We start from the raw sequence: 15,361 nt of genomic DNA, 5'->3' as shown, positions 1-15,361 counted from the left end.
TTCCCTTAAAGAAAAGAGGACGCCCGAAACGTGTAATACCATGCGAATCTACACCTGTTGCACAAGGTGCTGGTGACGCAAAATCTACTCCTCGTCAAACTGGAGCCCGTCCATCTGATTCTCCGCCCGCTGCACAAAGTAGACAAATGTCAGTTCCTGACTTCTTGCCGAGACGTCTACGAAGTCAGAGGGGGAGGATGTAACAGACCTATTTAAGTGTAATTGAACTATTTTATTCATGTCATGAACTGTAACCGAACTATTTTATTTAAACGCCATCTCGTGGCGATATGAAAAAACGTCAGTCGACCTCCAGCCGCCATGATGATAGCTTACTATGTTATGTTATTCTCAATGTTTGATGTTCCATTTCGTTTATGTTTCATTTTTATATATATTTCTTTTGTTTGTAACCGTTCCTGTGTGCTCTGTTAATAAATCCTTTTAAAGCTAGCTGGCATTAGTGTCTATTGAGGAACGGCTACATCACAATATTCAATATATTTTCTTGGTGCTTTATTTTTATAATTTCTAATGTTCTTAAATACTTTTCTTACAGCGCAGAATTTCATGTATTTATTAAAAGGCACATCACTAATTTTTGCAACTACACAACATCATTATAAAGTTGGTAGAAACTTTGTAAATCATATTGTAAACTCTTAAGAGTTTTAGCGAAATAATAAAACAATCATTTCATTCGACAAATAAGTACAAAAGTAAGGAATTCCCTTTCACTGTATTCTACATATATCTCTGTCTTATTTCTACAGTTTTAAATTTAGCATTATCAGTTTTTACGTGGATAATGTATTTTTGACAGAATAGGTAAAACTCAAATCAAGAATTTCTAAATAAATCCCAAAAAGTACGTAATCAATCTGAGCTCATATTTAAAGTATTTTTTCTGTAAAATAAGAAGAGTTTAAAGGTTCTAGGAGAAACGCTTTCTCCTAGAATGATTCAGACAATCAAATTTTATTCAGACAAAGTCAATGGTGTCCAATGATTCAAACACTTCTTTAGCTGCAGTGAATAAAAGGCAAGTATCACAAGTATACAGACAGGTTTCACTATAGACTCTATGAAGAGAACAAAACGAAAAGAAGAACATATTCACATAGCACAAAAACATTCAAAAACTTTCTTGGGATAACCTGAGGTTGTTGCTAACGAATGTTTTGCGCTTCAGCCGAACGCTAGAGAACGCAAGATATAGAACTGTCTTCCTTTTTTTCCTTTCTTTTCTTTACTGACTACATTAATGTGCTAATGCTTAATCGATACAAAATTTCAGGCAAAGCTCAAAAGCTTTTTACAAGATGAAAAGTGTTCGCGATGCCAGCACATAAGCATCATAGTAGCTTAAACCGGTCTCGATTTTGCACTGGTGTAGATTCTATCCAGGTGGTATGCAAGTAGCCTTGTGACAATTTAGTTTATTTCGACTAACTAGTTAATTATTAATTTGCCTCTTAACGATCACTTCTTATTTAGTCACACAGCCCTTTCTTTCCAAATGGTTATGTAGATTTTTGAGACAAGCTTAGGGTATAAGTAGGTAACCGGAACCGTAGAGTTGTTTGTCTGAAGAAAATAAGTCCAAGTCTTTGCCTATGTATGGCTGAACAAGCTAGATGATGGAGCGGCGAGTAAATAGTTGCTGTTGAATACTACTGTTTAATCATGGCCAACGTAGAAGATTATATGGAGGCCCTGTCCAAAGAATCTCTAAGGAAAAGAAGTAAAGGTTTCCCGGGGCAAATGTGGCTCCGTCAGACCGAAGAGACACATTATGTATATCCCTGAAGCTTACTTTAAAGGGGCAAACCATTCCAAAGCTATCCACCCTCCGTACCTCACTGCGCATGTGCGAAATAACATCAGGAGGCAACAAAGCAGCATCAAAGAATGCAGCATGCCGTCGGCCATGTTAGCAATCTTTTACCACGTTGTTCGAAAACGTTCTTTGTTGTTGTAGTCAGAAGTACTTGGTTTTAGCTATGTGAAATTCTTTTAGACTTTTTAAATGTAATGCTGTAAGTGAAATGGTTTTGGCTATTGGGTGAAAACTTTGCTCTTGGTTTTCACAATGGTCATTCCAAATAATTGTCTAAACGTTTTCATGGTAATTTGTTTTTAAAGTTGTTGTCGGATAATTATAATGTATTTCAGTGTTTTCAATTTATTTAGGGGTGCCTTTAATTGTCTTTAAATATTTTTTTCTGTTTCAGTTAGTTATTGCAAATTTTGCTTTTAAAATTTCACTGTAAAATTTTAACTATGGATCCATAAAAATTTATTACGTTTTGTATGGCATGTGTTTTCCCCCCTTTTTAAGTTTACAGAAGAAAAGAATTAAGAAATTTATTTCATTTAAATTTTGTCTTCGTACGGCTCGCTGCTTAAATTGAAAATAAAAATTGGACAGGATTTCTATAATTCGCCCCAAAATTCCAACTAACATATTTTGCTCATAAAACTCCAGAAATGTATGAAAATAAAACATTCTGAGTTATTTCAAAGTAAAAAATGTACTATCTCCTCGAACTGCGCTGTTTAAATTTCACCCTGCGCTGGTGTTTCACTGCATAGCCGTGGCTCTTCGGTACAGCGGCGCAGAGGCGAAACAGGTTTACATTGCGTCTATGGAAGCTTTCATTCTTCTCCTTAGAGATTCTTTGGCCCTGTCCTCATTGAAAGTTTAACATGTTATAATCAGACAGAATTGTGTTTTTCCTATAGTAAAACTGCGAATTTTTATACTGAAATTAATGTTAAGTAGACTGTTACCTGTTCTTTTATATCTCAATAGAGACTCATCAAAATTTAAGTTGAATTTTTTGTTATCTGCATGAGCCTGGAAATTTCACTTCCATCACGATAACTCGCGTACAGAAGTTGTTGCCACCTTATGCTGTCAGATTACGAGCTCTGAAAATATAATGATAGGTGTCATAACCCAAGATTAATTTCGCCAAACTTTTACCTTCTTCATTGAATACCATTATAAATAGACAGCTTTTGATTCTTTAGGGTGGCCTGCTGCGCACAACGCTCTAGAAAACGCGGAATATCCTCAGAATATCTATCAGACTGCAGAGGGAAATGTATACCAGAAGTTTACTTTATAGGACCAATCTTTCTAACCTTAACATCTTTTGGCACATGCAAGAAATAGCGGTCAAGCCGGTGACATTTATTTTGAATAAAAAAATATCTACTAAAATTCGAGTTTAACCTTTTAACTGTCATGCCCGAGATAATCTCGGGCACAGCACTGGTGTTCGAAAATGTCACGCCCGAGTATTATTCGGGGTAATTTTTTTTGAGTGCATCCTATTGTTATACACGAAGATATATCAGGAGACGTTTATTTCGGCTTCATCTTTTTGTCAAACCCGACTGTATCTCGGGAAAAGTTAATGTGCGCTCAGTTCAATAGATGACAGCACTTTACTGAAGATTTCAAAGGTTAGAGGTTATTTGGTTCAAGGTGCATGGGATCTTTTTGTTGTAAAATAGCGTCCAGTTCTTTGAAACGTTATATAGATGATTTAGATTCTTCAACCGAAGATGAAGGATGTGTGTTTGATGAGCAGTATTCATGATACTTCCATGGTCAGCCTCAAAAATAAAAAATGGAGATATACTCAAGCCGAAGATTGTTTCTAATTACGGTCAAACTATGGGTGGTGTAGATCGCTGTGATCAGGAAATATCCTTTCATCCAACAATCCGAAAACGTCAGAAAAAATATTATAAAAAGATATTTTTACATTTACTAGACAAGGTACTCTGGAACTCATATTTGCTCTATAAAAATGTAGTTGGGAAACGTATTACATTTTTAGAATTTCGAATCCAAGTTGTAGAAGAGCTTTTAGATAAATATGATGATGCAGCTTCTGGACAAAAGAATGTTGGCAGACCACCTACAATAGATAACCCTGCCCGTCTTACTGAACGACATTTTATATCCCATTTTCCTCCTATTCCTGCGAAACGTGAGCCTACAAGACAGTGCAAAGTGTGTTGTTCGAAAAAGGATAAAAATGGGGAAAATATAAGGAAGAAATCACGATTCTGGTGTAGTGATTGTGGAGTTGGTTTGTGCTTGGAAAAGTGTTTCCAGTTGTACCACACAAGACTGAATTACTGAACTACTAATAGGTATTCACTTATATTTATTTTTGTTTTAGGAAATAATTAATTTTTTTCATTTTTAGAAAATAATGCTCCACTAGAAGCGAACTTTGCAACTGCTTTGTTGAGTAGTAGCCGCCTCAAAGAAAATATGCAGTGGCTACAAAACTTTAAAAATTTTACCCATGTACGTCAAAATATCAATTTTTAACTACTTAAGTATATTTTATTTTGTACTAAACATTTGGTTTTTGGGATAAAAAAATTTGACAATTTGTGTACCCAAATCATCAAAATAACTTGACAGTTAAAGGGTTAAAACACCTCAAAAAGTTTTTTCAAATAACGAATCATGCAAGTTTCTTGGGTTTATATCATATTCCTCAGTTTCTTGTAATCCTGGAGATTTGGGATGATAATTTGGCCCTCCACGATTTCCACGACACAGAAGCAAATTGGTTTACGTTATTTCTATGGAAGCCAAAGAACGTTAGAAGCTTTCCTTCTTTTCATAAGCGTTTTGTGTTGAATACAATGGTGGAGAATGCTTTGAAGGTTTTTATTTATATTTATGAAAATTATATTTTAATTAGAAAAAATACATTTAATATAGTTTGGAAACTTAAATACGAGTATATTCATTTTCAAAAACACAAATTCAGTTACCTCACACAGAAAGCGAATTTGTAATAAACAAAAAATTAAAATGAAATAATGTGTATTTTGATTTTACCCAGCGTGTATTACCAAGAAAAATAATGCTGCATTTTTCTCACACATCAGAATAATCTTGAAGCAAATGTTTGCAACTACAGGCAGTCCAAGCTCAATAATTGTTGAGGTAAGTCGAATTGCTAATTAAGTACATTTTTCCATATTTTCGGCTCGTTTTTAATAGTAACAGAAAGCACAAATGATTACTTCAAAATCTGGGGCCAGGTGAAAAGGATTTTTCGCTCTACAATTGTTTTTACTTTTTCTTACTTTGTAATGTAATGCACATTTTCTCAATACGCTCTCTCATTTTGGATCCCTTCAAACTAAATAGTTTCAATTAACCCTATAAATTAACTAAATAAATAAATTATTAAATTAACTAAATAGTTTCAATTAACCCTATAAATTAATAACGATATTCTTAAATGGGAAACCTTTCAAAGAATTTAATAAACCATACATAACAATTTTTGTTCAAAAATCATTGCTTATTCGATCAAGGCCTTCACCAGGAATCGAACCGTGGACCTCTGGAATATGTGCCCAGAGTGCAAACCACTACACCACGAAGGCACGTTAAGAAGTCGAGAGAAATACCTTATATATTCTCCCTTTTAAAGGCCGACTGGGATTTTAAAAGACCCAATCGCCAAATCCTGGGCGTGGAGAATCATCACCCACCACTCGTTTAGTTCGGGCGCCACTGTATTTTTGGAAGCAGGCAAGATGAAAAATGAGCAACGCCTTCGCCGAGAATCGAACCGCGGTCCTCTGGAATACGCGCCCAGCATGCAGACCACTACACCACGAAGGCATGCTAAGAAGGTGGGAGAAATACCTTATAGTCTTATGTGATTTCTGTGATGCTTTGTGATTACCTTTTTAAAGTTTTTTTTTAAATTTTAAAATGCTTTTTTGTTTGGTCACAAAAATTTGTGGTTTCTGTTTTTATAAAAAGTAAAATATTTAGTTAGAATTTGATATTTTGTTTTTATAAAATAATGAGCAAGCTCTTTGTTAACATTCTTATAGCTCACCACTTATTTCCTATAAATTTGCAAAAATATTTTATTGAACTTGAAACACCACTTCATTTTGCTCTCTTAAAGAAAAATCATATGCAATCATAAATAAGCAAAATAAAATCAAAAACATAACCTGGTATATAAGATGAAATAAACAGCCCACTGCTCTAAAACATAAAAAGAAGTATACAGTACATTTCTAGTGATGAAAACAAGCACAAGGTGCATAATTCAGCACAATATAATCCAAAACCTGTTCTTAACATCTTGCACCCATGTTAAATAATGAAGTTAAACAAATGGAACTATAAACACAGACTAAAAAATACACATTTAAGTTTCTGTAACGATCAGCTGATTTGGACTTATACACGTAGGATATAATATAAGCACATGGGATATAACACACATATAGATGTTTCAGAAGTTTATTATACATTTAAGAAGATTAAAAAAGCATAAATAATCAAAATAGAAAGCTTATAGATAGATGCTGTTATAGTAATGGAAAATATTTCGCCTTCCCCCCCCTCATGATTTCAAAACTTTGATGACTAAACGTTTTTTCCTTAATGTACAATTAACCAATACTAATTTCTATCCAAATTAACTATACCTTGGCATACCATTAGAAGATGTCAAGGTGTGTTAACTCTGTTTGCCACATATGTAAGTATTTAGAAAATGTAAGTACTTCATGTATGTAGAGTATGTAAATATTTTATGCATTTAGAGAATGTAATTATGCTACATAACGTAAGTGAAGAAGCCTGTGTCTTACCAAGCTGCGCCTTAACTGCAGTTGTTTATACAAGATTAATCAATAACAAGTAGAAATGGCACAAACGCATAAAGAATTAAAAACATAGAAAATGCAAATGTAACGCACACAGAATTTTAAAATGCATTCAAAGGGAATAAAAAGTGTTAAAATAATCTAATTTAATAAACATTAAATTTTTATTCTATTAAAATCAAAGCACTTCAGAATAGTCAGTTTATATGCAATGCTTGAAGATTTTCCTAGCGCACACTGCCCATCAAATATGCTTCCTGCTAAAGATGGACAGTTTCCAATCTGTTTTATACTCATAATTTTCTTGCCACTTACAACACAGTTAAGAACTAGGAAGGAATCCATTAAGCATATTATAATATGCTTAAACAGCAATCTCCCATCTTTAAACAGCCTGTTGCAACAGCATGATCCGTATGAAAACTAGGAATTTCAGAGTGGAACGTTCTGAATCTTTTGTTTTGGTTTGTTTCACTTGCTTATTTTTGAAGCTTTTATTTATTGCGTATCTGTTTACCCTGCTACTGTGATGGATTATGCATTGCCAGAGTGCACCGCTAGCATATTTCACAAATGCACATCTGTATAGCCACCGAGGGAGTGCCTTCTAGGATGGACCAATGAGCATCCAGTAAATATTACTGTCATGTCACATGACCTTTCGCACGCTTTAAGATTTAAGCAAGATGGCTGAAAATATTTTGCCACGCAATTTTATGTACAAATTTCTGCACATAGTCTATTTCTTCTGAAAATTTTCCTTCTGAAGTTAGATCAAACATAAGCAATTATGAAGATTTCACTACCTGGTTGAAAGAATTTGAAATAAATACAAACACATGTTGGATACTCCGCAAAAATATTCATGCGAAATATTACTTAATAAGTGATAAATAAGACAAAAGAAATATGTGATACACATCTGAGCTCAAATGCTTTCTTTACATAACACTATGCATATGAGAAATATATTTGCACCAGTTATTATATGTAAATAGAAGTCAGCACATTTTAGTCAGCAGTCTATATGAAAAAGATGTTCTATAACAATAGCCAATGCAGAACTTCATTCAAAGTGAAAACTTCACTAATTTGCATTTAATGTGTTAGTTTCACAATTAATAACTATTCACTCTTAAATATACTGTCTACACAAGAAATACTCATAAAACAGAATGAATTTATCTATTCACAACAAATATATTCAATTTATTCACATATAACTGTTAATGTTAACAATGAATATAATCAGATCATACACAATATGTATTCTGAATCTTACACTTTTAAAATCAAAAGAATGCAAGCACTGAAATAAGCAAACACTACATTCATTTTAATACTTCCAGTCCTTCTCAGTTCAATAAAAAATAAGTATACACATGAATTCTCTTAATCCACATTTGTTAGTAAATGCATAATATTCGAGGTTAATTGTAGCTTGAGCCATTTTCTTGGTGTAAAGAGCGATAATATGCCGTGAACATCAATCCAAATATCAATGTGTGATAAAAATCGCAAAATGAAATGTCAGCGATTAATTAAACTCATAAAACGAAAGCCCTACAAGATTTTCTACTTTCATGCCGTACATTTATAACTGCGAAACAAATGCAAATTAAAACGTAAACAACATGCGCTCACATGCACGAAGATTTAGCGTCACAAGAGCAAAAGAAGCTCATTGGTCCATTTTCGAAACCCCTCCCTCAGTGGCTACGTTGATGTGTACTTGTGAAATATGCGCACCGCCTTGGAGGCCCCTCATCGTACACCCTGCTTATCAAAAGGTTTCCGATGTCTGGTAGAGATACGAGGAGAAATTTGTCATATCTACAAATTATATATTGTTTAAATTTTTTCAAATTATTTTTTAACGTATTGAAGATTTATCCTTACCTTAAGCATTTTGCTAATACCGTTTATCTTTCCTTGGACAATATACAGAAATGGAGTTAACATTACAATCATTTCTGCCTACAGATACTTTATTAATCACAAACCAGAGGATAATTTATTATCCACTGCATTCAAGAATGAAAATAAAGTGTATCTTCCATTATTCACACATGTGTCTAGCCAAATATAATGCAAATTAAAAGGCTAAAAAACGTGAGCGGAAACTTGATTAAATCATGTCATTTTTCAAAAATTCCAAATACAGATGACGAAAACTTGCCTTCATTAGATCTGTAAAAGTTTAAGATGAGTTATCCTTGTTTGACAATTCTAATTGTTTAATATCGTCCATATGAGATCAATCATTGTACTGATGTTCTTAAATTTTCAAAACTTCTCTGTTGTTGATGACACTTTAATAGCTGGCATTCCTAGATAGATAAAAGTTATGAATTAAAATATTGTAGAGGTCATTTAAACAGTTTTCTTTTAATATGAAAAGTGAGCATTTGGTTTTGCATGTACTCTCTTAGGCTCAAAATATTAACAGAGTTAGTCTAACTTGAACTTCCATAATTTGAAATGGTGCTTAAATTAAAATTTTCTTTCATTAGGTCCCATGAATTCTGTATTAAATTAATGCATATTTTATTATAATTTTTTTAGTGGCATGCTTCATTATTTTTTATACCAACATGGTTTTTCAAAGACGGCGCATGTTGCTTATTGTTAACCCTTTGATGAGTGCGATATTATCTTTATAATGTTTTAACTAAAAAGAGAAAACTCTAGAAATCGAATATTATGATCCGAGAGATATATTCTATAATATCTGAATTAAAAAATTCTAATCTCGCCTATGATCTGTGTTTGGTGGTCGCACTCTAAACCAGCGAGCTTTGAAACTTACTGCAAGATAAATCATGAGGAAAAAAATGAAAAAATAAACATTTATGTAATTTTTCTATAGCAGTAAAAACATAAGAACGTACATAATAAGGACGTTCGGATAAATAAGTAAAAAAAATTTGGTAAAGTAAAAATAAAAAACTCAGTCATTTTTTTAAATATCAAAGAAAAGTTATTTTTCATGAAACTGTTCAAAACATATGTTGTGTTTTTGTTACATGTAATACGTCAACATTGCACGTTTTACACATGTGGCTTGTTGTATAAGGTTTCTCTCACTTGTGTCACCGGGGCACAAGAGGAAGAAACCTTATAGAATATATGTACACCACCTGGATTTGCTTTTTACTGGCACATGTTCTGTGTTCTTTAGTATCCTTTCATCTGACACATATAGTTTGTGGTTTTCCATATTAATGGGGGGCTGGGTCTTTTTCGCTTTGGTATGGATCTTTCGATTCCCATTTGTATCATACTGCTTCTTACATAAATTCTGAATAACTTGCATATTTTAAAACTGGGATCATTTTCTGGAAGCATTCGATATATAATTAAGGTGTTTATAATGATGATCTTGCAGATTTATGTTATTATTTTCTGACTAATTATCCCTTTAATCTTCTATATATCCATAAGCAGAGGGAGGAGGTAAAGGAGTGTTTCCCTTTCCATCACGTTCATCCTCGGAGACCACTCCGGATCTGATGGTAAAGTAAAGCTGACGCATCAGTTGTTTCTAGCCCTTTGCAAGACATTGTAAATCTCAGCAGTATTTAATTTAAATAAAACTTTGATGTGATTTCTATTTTAATTGTATAAAATATATTTACATTATATTTAAACCACACAAAATAATTTATAAATCACAATACTAGAATAGGAAGCAAGACTGTCGAGCTCAGAGAAAAAATCTGTGGAAATGAAAGATATTTTCACTGGGCCAGGTGCATGTATTGTTTAACCCTCCAAGTGGCCGAGCCGTATATATACGTTTAATCAAAATTGTGCTCTAAGCGGCCAGCAAGCATATATACGTCCAACCAAAATCCTCTTCTAAGCGCTTAGCAAGCATATATACGTCCAACCAAAATGTTGCTCTAAGCGGCCAGCAAGCAAATATACCGGTATAGTGGTTAGCGTCGCCCAACCGGTATAATGGTTAGCGTCGCTGACTGCCGCGCCGAAGGGCCCGATTTCGAATCCTGGAGAAGGCATGGATGTTTGTAAATGTCGTATCGTCGATGCGGCATGGCGGAACTCTAAATACGCGGCGAAATTAAAGTCCTCTCCTGTGGTTTGGTGGAAGGGGAGAAGCGTGGGAGACACTCGGACCCGACTACCCTGGGTGCTCTCCATCAAAACTGATTACGGAACTGAGCCAAATCGCACTGTCACCTGTTAGGTGCTCGAGGCTGTTGCCAACGACAGGAGTAATCTTGCGCTCCTTGCGATTAGGAATTTCGTGGGCTTAATCTGACTATGTCAGACAAGTGAGCATAAGCAACAATAACAACATGTATTGTTTAGTAATAAACTAACTCTGTGGTTTCAGAGCCCTTTATCTATATCCGGGTAAAAATAAGCACTTCTATTTGAAAGCATTAAACACCATTGGTAAGAGCAGGGTTTCAGAGCACGACCACTTAGCCCGTACAGCAGCGATTCTCAACCGGTGTTACGCAAAGAAACAAAGTGTTTTTTTACCTATTAAATTAAAAAATTAAATATACCCTAACATCCTGTTCAAGTTTTTATACTCGTAAATTTATACGACCTGAGCTTTGTTCAAAGTCAATAGCCGCTCCTAGACGTTGGCAAAATACTCCGCTTTTATTTTCACAAATATTCCTTTAGACACAGAAATAAAAAAACAAATTGTCATAAATGGTGTTTTAAAAGGATTGACAGAAATGGATATTGTACAAAGTGGTCAGAATTCAAACATCTGTACTCTGAGCTCTCTGTACGTCAAACTACTGAGTGTAAAGGCTCCAAAATTGTTGAACATACTATTCAAGACATGGGGAAAGGGATTAAGTGAAAACAAATAGTTCCTAAAATACCGATAGATGCCGCTGTACAACAGAAAATATGCTGGAAAGACACAAAATACACATTTTTAACACATTTTATTCGAGCGTACCAAACATTCATATCACGAGTACTTTATCAATGCAGGGGAAGCTGCTCAATATCGTTCCCTTCTTCAAGGTGTAGAATCTGCAGTCTGTGGACAGCTTGTTCAACTGAGGATCGTAACTGGTCGATTGAGATGCTTCTCACATACAGAGTGATACTGTCTTTTAAATCATCTAAAGTTACCAGGCGTCCTCGATAAACTAGATTTTTTTAAGTAACCCTACAGCCAAACATCACACTGATTAAGATCCGGAGATCAATGGGCATTGCTTATTTTTCATTAAGCTCTGGGGTTCAGATCTGAAGATAGAGATCTGGAGATGACCAGGTTGTCAGAAACGCATGACTAATTACTCTATCGTTAGTAAAATATTGCCAAAGAAACTGCTGTACACAGAATCCAATGTATGGAGTTGCTCCATCTTGCATGGTAATTGAATCAAGACACTGGCTGTGTTGCATTTGGGGAACAGCAAAGTTTTCAAGCATGTTTTGGTACCTCCTGCCCGTCATGGTGCATGTCGCAGAGCCATTGCGCGTAGCTTTTTCGAAAAAGAAATGTCCAAGAATGAATGTGGTTGTGAATCCACACAAGGCTGTAACTTTCGGTAAGATAAGTAGAATTTCTTTGAAGGTAGGAGGGTTTTCCGAGTCCCAAGTGCGACAGTTATGGATGTTGGCTGATCCACTTAAATGGAAATGTGCTTTATCTCTCCATAGAGTCTGCCATGGCCCCGATGCATCCACTTCAACTCTAGCCAGAAATGTGAATGCAAAGGTCACTCGCTTTACCCTGTTGAAGAGAAAACAACTGCTGATTGTGACGAATGCACCATTCTTCTCAATACGTTCGGCACTATACTGTAGGAAAGACCCAAGAGCAGGGAAACTGCACTTGCACTACCACAGCCTACAACGTTACCCATTGATTGTTTACCAATAACAGTGGAAACATCTTCAACGACATCTGAACGAGTCCAATTTGAATCCTCGACCTGACTGAACTCTAAGATCTCCAGTTTTCTTGAATCGAGAGATCATTCTCCTGACAGCTTGTGGAAGTAATGGTCCTTTGCGTAAATTCTGAAGGCAACAAAATTGTCAAAGTACATCTGCAACATTTTCTTTGTTTTCATAAAACAACTTTCAAACAAAGCGCATTCTGGCAGCGTCACAGCCATCACTGATAAGTAGTGGCATAACTAGAACTCTAGGGCATCTATGCAAAAAAAATTTCTTGGGCTCCCCCAATAAATTTATGCTACTGCTCCCCCCCCAAAAAAAATCGAGGTTTTCAGGAGCCAGAATTTTGATAATGATTTTTATCAGATCAGAATTAATAGTTAAATATCTAATATGGAAACACATGACTTTCTTTTACCACCTATTAAATTATACACATTTTTTGCTGCACTCGATTTAAAGTTATTTCCTCGAAGGATTTAAATTTATTTAACCTACCCGTTAAGGCAAGTTGAAAATGACATAAAAAATTTCAAATTCTGAATTAAATATCTCGGTGAGTTTTTGTCGTACGGGAGTCAAACTTCTTCTAACTTATATTTTCATAACCAATATGAAACGTTCCCAAGTATACGTTTAGGAAACGGGAGACAGCATGATAAGTTAAATTTCTTTCATTATTTGTCGAAATTGTTTTTTTAATTTGACGTATTTAAAACAATTTTCGTCATTTAAACACTTCTGTAATGAGAAGATATGACTATGACCAATGATTATCAAAATAAAGGTCAGGTAAGGGGCTGGATGTGTATGTGTGTGTAAAATATAACAAAATACGATAGCTGCTTTAAGAATAATTGGCGACCTCAAAATTAACTATTCTATGTTTGATGCTCTCCCCCTAAGTTTAGCCTTTCTCCCAAATTCGAAACAGTTCCAAATTGTATAACACTGCTTGAAAAAGGCTACCAAAACTAATTAATCAATCATGTTGTAGATGCTATACAGAAAGCACCTACGTAGTATAAATACAGCTTCGCGAGGAACTACGTTCATTTTTTCTTGACTCTTGCTATGCAAACAATTCTGGGCCGCATATACTTTATCTACACTCAGAAAAACATAAGAATATTTATCTTAGTCTTTGTACACAAAGATCTTTTTTGGAGTGATTTGTGATAGTAGTCGATCGAAGATGTTCTATATGATCATTTCATTTTTGTAGGAAGTCATTTTTCGGATTGTTACTTTCGGGAGGCATAAAGAATTTTTCTGGAAGATGTAAAGTTTGACATTACACCAATTCGGCTAGAGAACTGCCAAGTTCCTTTTTAAAAGCGGCCCGAAGTTGTAAAAGAACTGAAGGTGCAATAGTCCAGTGAACATATGTATGACATGGACTGTTTAAGCGATTTGTGCCATCTTTCAGTGAGGCCATTGATTTGTGTCTGGTACGCGGTGGTATGAGGAAGGCAAATACCAAAGTTTTTAGCCAGTTCTCGAAAGAGTTCACTTCGAAATTGACTACCACGATTAGTGGTAATCTGGGCAGGCACACCGAATCTTGAGATCCAGCCTGCATAAAGAGCAGTACCAATGGTCTCTTCCCGTGTATCTTTCAATTGATAAGCTTCAGGCCATCGAGCATACCTGTCAATTCATGTGAAATATAGTTCGACCGTCTCAAGTGCAACCCTGGTTGGCATTCTGCAAAAACCCATAGACTCGTCCAAAAGTTTTGATAACTTTGTATTACTTGCTGCTACGTTAAAGGTCTTCTCTTCTCCGGAAAGAGCTATACTGGAGGGAAAGAAAATCCCCATCCTTTATCCCTATTTTGAGAATAATTCGGTCCGAATGACGCATGCGTGTTTGTGCTCATGGTCGCGGATGAGGTGGTTGAACTAGTAAGACATTCATTGAGATGAAAGATGTCCAATCAAATCTATATTGATATGAGAAAACTGTTCATCTGGAACTACAAAAGTAGTTAAAGGAGAGTGTATATGACGAGACATTCCGGGCCAGATAAATCGATCTCTGATTAACACTGATTAACTTCAGCGTTGCTTTAGGTCCAAGATGGAAAAGATTATACAGAACTGAAGAGACAAGTTTTCTTTAACTTTCCTATGTGAAATGTCGCAATATAGTTTTACAGAACTCTCAGGCATTTTTAGCTTCGATTATTGCAGAACTGGATTTTCTTTGTGTAAAAAGGATTGGAGTACAGTGTCACTCTGTTCTGCTTGTGAAAGAGATTCACAGCTAATAGAAATGACATTAGTAACCATTTCGATGCGAGGAAGAGCATCGGCTGGTCCATTTTCTGCACCATTCACATGTTGAATATCAGTAGTGAACTGACCTATGAAATTAAGTTGATTAATTTGTAGAGGTGATAACTTGTCATACTTTTGGTTAAATGCTTTTGTAAGTGGCTTATGATCTGTAAATACTGTAAAGTTCGTACCATCAAGCAGATATCTAAAGTGTTTGATAGAGGCAAATATTGCTAACAGCTCTCTGTCGTACGTACTTTACATTTGTTCCGTATTGCTCAATTTTCTGGCGAAAAATCCTAATGGTTCACATGTTTGTCTGTTACGCTGTTGGATGTAAATGCCTATGGCTTTGTCTGATGCATCGCAGACAGCAATTTTCTGTTTCGGGTCTGGATGAACTAAATTTGTAGTGTTGTTGCTTCTGTGTTCTCAAATGCTGTTTCTGTGTCTATTGACCAATTTAAGGGTGTTTTTGTCATTTT

Source organism: Stegodyphus dumicola, chromosome 3, assembly GCF_044657685.1.
Source record: "Stegodyphus dumicola isolate Sdum_Otavi_A_Nest chromosome 3, ASM4465768v1".
Lineage (NCBI taxonomy): Eukaryota > Metazoa > Arthropoda > Arachnida > Araneae > Eresidae > Stegodyphus > Stegodyphus dumicola.
This window is presented reverse-complemented; position numbering follows the sequence as displayed.